Genomic DNA, 5,922 nt, shown 5'->3' on the forward strand with positions numbered 1-5,922 from the left:
GTAAATCTAACTAACCCTTTATAATAATGCTACCTTAATGTTTTTATCTTTGCCATGTTCAGTAGTGACAACATTAATGCATTCAAGATTTAGAGCAAGGATGAGTGAAAGTGAGAATGAAATGTTAATAAGTGAGATAGCTAGCCTAGCCTAATTTAGATTATCTTGACATCTAAGTAACATTTTAACAAAAATGTAGTTAGTGCATGATTTAAGTGTCCCATTATCTTTGAAATTTATAACTTTATGGATTATACATATCAACTACAATAATCAGTGAGGTAGGTTATCATAGTTCGCTCCACAAGAGTACAAAGGATAGTCTTCTCTAAGCTGATAGCATAATCCATTAAGGTGATTCATAACTACTATAAAGATGATACAAAGTATATATCATTGATAATGCTATATGATTTTTATCGAGTTTAGTCTTAGCATAGACTAGAATGCAAGGTGGGCATTAAATCTTTTATGATGGAGCATCTCCATATATATGCTGGAAGTATGTGTGCTGCTACACCTTACTCATGTTAGTGTATATAGGTGAAGTGCTAGATTATTTCTAAACCATTATATTTGTTGATTTATATGTTTTTTCCCCAGTGTTCTAAAAATCAATCTAGGCAGTTTGTAGGGGCTCAACGGTGCCCAATTGACTCGCCTAGGCCCAAGTTGTTTAAAAAATATGTGGACATATTAGGTGGGTCTAGGCGGACTAATCGATGTGGACATATTAGGCGGGTCTAGGCGGACTAATCGGCCTCTAGGCGGTGTTAAGTTTTTTTTTTTTGGAATGATCAAATGTCGAAAATTAAAGACCCATGCAGGCTTAAGATTTGAATGAGTTTAAAAGACTAAAGTCCAATGTAAATTATATGAAGTCGGTCTTCTTCTACTATTACGCATTTTTGTAATAAGTATCTTTGTTTGTGTTTATGTTTTGAGTTATGGTAAATGATTTTCTTCATTTCTTGTAGTATAGGTGTGTATTATATATATTATAAGATATATTAGGAAAAAAAACCAACGCCTAGCCCGTCTGCCTAGAAGGCCTAGGCGCTCTCCCACCACACGACTACCCCCTAGCGTTTTTTAGAACATTGTTTTTTTTGTATATGATCAGTAGTATAGATGGCTTGATACATAATTAAATAATATCCATGTTACATTAATCTTAAAGACTGTTTGAGTATTGATTTTGGCATTTTGATGTTTATGTGCTTTTGTTTCGCGTATGTGTGAGGCTTTTTTATGGTTGAACTCGGAATCGCCTTCAATTCACAATTGATGAGTTCCAGGTATTCATCCTTATAACATTTTCCTATTACAGAGTTATTAAGGAAAATGTCCATTGTGGCATTTATTGTTAAAACCATGATTGTTGACTTTGGAAATTTTTGCAACACGTTGAATTTTATTCTTTTTTGTGCTTTAAGTGGAAAAAGAGTTTATGCTACAACACAAATCCATCTTTGATGCCAATCTAAAACAAAGTGGTGTGCCAAAAACCATAGAGACTGTTGGAATCATCTACTTTCTTGCATAACAAAATAGATGAAGATGAAATAATGGGATTCAAGGCTGACAATTGATCAAGAGTTGAAAGTTGAAGATTTCAAATTCATTAAAGGAAGAGCTCCAATATCAAGCATTTGTCAATTGTTGCTCAGGTAGGTACCACGGTCAATAACATGGTGACCTTTGGGTTGATGTAAGCAGACCAAATTTGATATTATTGTTATATCAAAATTGTGTTAAACTTCAAACGATATTAATGTATTTTTTTAATTTCAGATAGAGAAGGACAAGTTGTTTCTCTTCTGCATAATTAAAAGTATTTTTTTTTCTATTAATTTCCACGTGCAAATTTTCTTTGGTTTTTAAAATTACAATACGATTGAATATGAGAACTACAATGACATGGGATATTAAGAACTATCGCATGAGAATGGAGAAATAAATCAATTTTATATTCATTAATTAAATTTAATAAAAATACATAAAAACAACACTCGTTTAAATTAAAGTGAGTCATCAATTTAAGTGACGTCCGAGTTTAAAATCCAATTTTTTTTACACTTCTCTATTGGGGACTATAGAGTGTGGATATTTATAATACAATAGTATGCAATTGGAGTTGTAAAATCCTAATGGCACCTAGCTACGTGGAACATATGTGGAGGTGTAATTTTACACCCCCAAAAAAATTAGAGATGCCCTTAGAAAGAGTTTTTTGACACTTACAGTTTAAACGTTACACTCTATATATACGGTTTACACCCCCCATTGGGAATGCCCTTAGGCAGTTTTCACCATGTACTTGTTAGCCAACTCTTTTTTCTATTTCATATACATAAAATCTGACTTGGCTAAATATTTGCTTATATTGCAAATCCATAGTTGCTTAATTTGATGATGTGGAATCCCACTTAAGTAAATTGATGTGTTTGAATCTTGACGGACCCTATGACAATGATCTAAAGGCTCAAATAAAACGTCAATAAAAACTAAACATAACAGGTGGCACCTTTTGGACCATTAAGATTACTTAATCTAATGGTCATTGTTATCTTCTTCCTCCTTATTTTCCTTCAACCTAATCAATAATAACACCCAGAACACTAACAACTACCAAGAAACAGAGATTCCCACTCGGACCACTAAAGAAGATAATGAAACTAGACCAAAACATAAAGAAGGTAACATCAAAAGCCCTTTTATTAGTATCTCTATCTAATGATCTCTTTCTTAAATTTCTTGTCGAGAAAACATCTGAATTTGCTTTTGAGAATAAACGAAAGATTATCAAACTATCTAAGCTTCAGGAGGCGTTGTATAACAGAAAGATTATCAAACTTAAGAGCATAGAATAATATAATTCAATTTTTCATGATGAACTATCTGATCTTGGTTATGGCAATTTTAGAATTTTCACATAAGATCACATATTGTGTATTGGTTTGTGGATGCTGATAATATGATACCGATTTATGTGTTACCATGGGAAAAAACGTGGCTACCTTTTTTTAGGTTGTGGGGGAGGGGGTTTAATTCAGCAGATTTCCCATAAAATTTCCACTTGTTTAAAAAATATGACTTATGTTTCATGTAGATTGGTGAATCATTCAAAAGTTCCCCTCATAAAATTGAAGAAATCTCGAATGTGTTCTTTAATCTTCCGAACTTTACATTAAAATAAAAAAAATAGAAACAGAATGAAACAAGATATAGTAGAATTCTCTTTCTATGAATCTTTTTTTTTATTGATAGAATTATCTTTCTATGATAAGACAATGAAAATTACATTGCAATACAATCATGAAAATTTGTTCCACCACCAACACAGTAAGATTCAGAACATTGGCGAACAAATAGCTTCCTTGTGACCATATTGTTCCTAAACCATATTGTTGCTTATATGTGCCCCAATGTCTACATCTGTGGTACCAAAGAACAAACAAAGATCCATTTCCTAAATTAAGAACACGTCCAAAACAAGTGACAACAATATCTAAACCTTGGACTGGGATGAATGATGATGAACTTTATCAAATTAAATTTAGGGTTAGGGTTTGGATGATTTTAGAGGTTTGGATTTACTTTTGCTCTTATTTATAGACCCATAATAGACATCCGTTTCAATTTAGAAGTTTGGAAACGCGTTTTCTTGCCACACTGGGCTTGTTTGTGCGTATGTTGACAGTGGCCGGTATTGGTCCACGTGTCTCATAGCCTCTCATGCTCTAGCCACATTATCGAGTTTTAGAAAACTAGCCTTTAAGCCCTACCCGGCTAGTTAAGAACTTAAGACTAAAACACTCAAATGGGCAATGTACTATTCAAAATGTATACTTTGGACCAATATACGCACTAGTTTTTTGTACCGGCCTATTTATGCAATGTACTATCTCAATTTAACTAATTGATACAAAGACTCTAATTCAGGCCAAATTAGATTGCCGGAGTGATGATGTGTTAGGTGAAGTGTGACGTGGAATCAACTGTGGAGTTTTATTATTTTTTAGCCGTGGAAAAAACACAGCAAATTTAAAAACTTTATTACACATCATCTAATTAAAGCCACGAGCTTGTTTTCCCCCCTTTTCTCATTACATGAGATCATTTCCCTCCAAATTGCAAAACACATAAACCCTAAATTGAAGAAAAAAAAACCCCTAAAATCAAAGGTGAAGCACTAGTTGAATTAGCAGTTCCAATTCAGGAGTCACAGATAGGAAAAGGAAGAGGGGGGAGAAATGAAATTGAACATTCATCTGACTTGTCATCTCAAGCACCAGCTAATAGATGAAGAAACGACAAGCACCCACTCAAGGACTAGTGGTATCCACTCAACCAACAATTGCGTCCACTCAAGCAACACAACAATCACAGTACCAAGCAATAGAAGCATTTACTGAAGCCACGTACAGGTCCAATAACAATCAGCCATTCAAAGGAAGGCTTGGAAGTGATATGTGATAGGTGGTTAGGCACTTTGATCTAGGGTCTTTGTTATGTGTCTTAAGCATTTTGTGTTAAGAATATCTTGTTGTTTTCTTAGGCATTCTATTTGTTTTTTTGGTATTTTGATGTTAGTATTTTAATGTCAGACAAAATTAGATTTTTGGTGGTCTTTGTTGGTTCTGTCAGAATGTATTGACAATATATTTGACCAAGAATGCTTGCAATATCTTGTAAATTGGCGACATTGACTTACCTACTGCACATTCCAACACCACTCTTTACTCGTATAAAATGACCTCATCACTCCTCCATTCTTCACACATTCTCTTGCATTCTAATTTTATTCCCTTGTAGTATGGCTTCTTCTTCTCACAATAACATCTTCGATAATACTGATGTTAAATGCTTGCTTAGGTTTGGTAATAGCAACTTCAACAATGAGGAAAAACATATCCTAAAGATGTATATAGACAGCATGGTTGGGCAACACTGCACTATAGAAATGAACCTTAACCATCTCAAGATAATGAAGAAGCAGATCAAGGAAAATCGGTTGGCCAATAAAGATTGAGTTGGTGGGTCTGTTGGTGCGTGGTTGCAATGTCCTAGTTTATGTCTTGAGTTTTTGTTTTCCTGCAAGTGTATTTGTTTTTTTTTTCCTCAAGCAACTAAACTATCTATTTTTGAGTCATTGTCTTTCTTTTGTAAGTTGAGTCCTTGTCTTTATTCTGTAAGTTGGTTGTGCCTTTAATGGAAGACGTCTTATGTTTGATTGTCTTTGTTGTTAGACTTTGATTATCTGTTTTATAAAAATGACAATAAAAATCGATCAAAATAATTGAGATTTATTTAAACAAGAACAACAAACACAATCCATTCAAATAGAAGAAAACAACACATGATACATAATGTAAATTATAACACACAAAATGACCCAATTCTTTTGTTTGACCTCAACATCCAACTTCTTCTTCAATTGAATCACATTTGCTTGTTCTATCTTGAGTTTTCCTTCAATTCGTTGCAACTATTTTTCTGCAATTGGTTAATTTCTTGAAGTTGGTCGTTGGTCCTCAATAAAAAAAATCAATCTGTTCATGTGGATTGATCACTCTCTGCTTGATTTGTCCATTTTATCAAGTACCGAACAAAAATAACCACAGAACACTGGTGTATTATAATTTGGGCAGCGCGCCATATAATTTTTTACCAGCATTTGATGTAGTTCCACCAACTACTATTGGTGCTAGAGAGCCACAATAATAGCAGGGACAAGAATTGATTGAGCTCAAAGGCACGCCTTTACAAGAAAACAAGCAAAAAACAAAAAAATGATAAAAAGTGGTAAAATAATATATCAATCTGAAGATAGTTTAGGAGTTTTTTAAATTTAGGGTTTTCATGTTTTTCTGTTCTTGAGAGAGAAAATAGGGAGGGAAATGATCTCATGTGATGAGA

The 5,922-nt window shown here is 33.5% G+C and overlaps 1 long non-coding RNA gene across 1 annotated transcript; it reads left to right on the plus strand.

Moving 5' to 3' along the window:
- The first annotated feature begins 2,595 nt into the window (after window positions 1–2,595).
- LOC147512032 (uncharacterized) lies at window positions 2,596–5,236 on the plus strand. Its single transcript, XR_015219563.1, has 2 exons — window positions 2,596–2,699; window positions 4,879–5,236. It is a non-coding gene; the product is annotated as an uncharacterized LOC147512032 (long non-coding RNA).
- The last annotated feature ends 686 nt before the right edge of the window (window positions 5,237–5,922 follow it).

This window comes from Coptis chinensis, chromosome 3 (genome assembly GCF_015680905.1).
Source record: "Coptis chinensis isolate HL-2020 chromosome 3, ASM1568090v1, whole genome shotgun sequence".
Lineage (NCBI taxonomy): Eukaryota > Viridiplantae > Streptophyta > Magnoliopsida > Ranunculales > Ranunculaceae > Coptis > Coptis chinensis.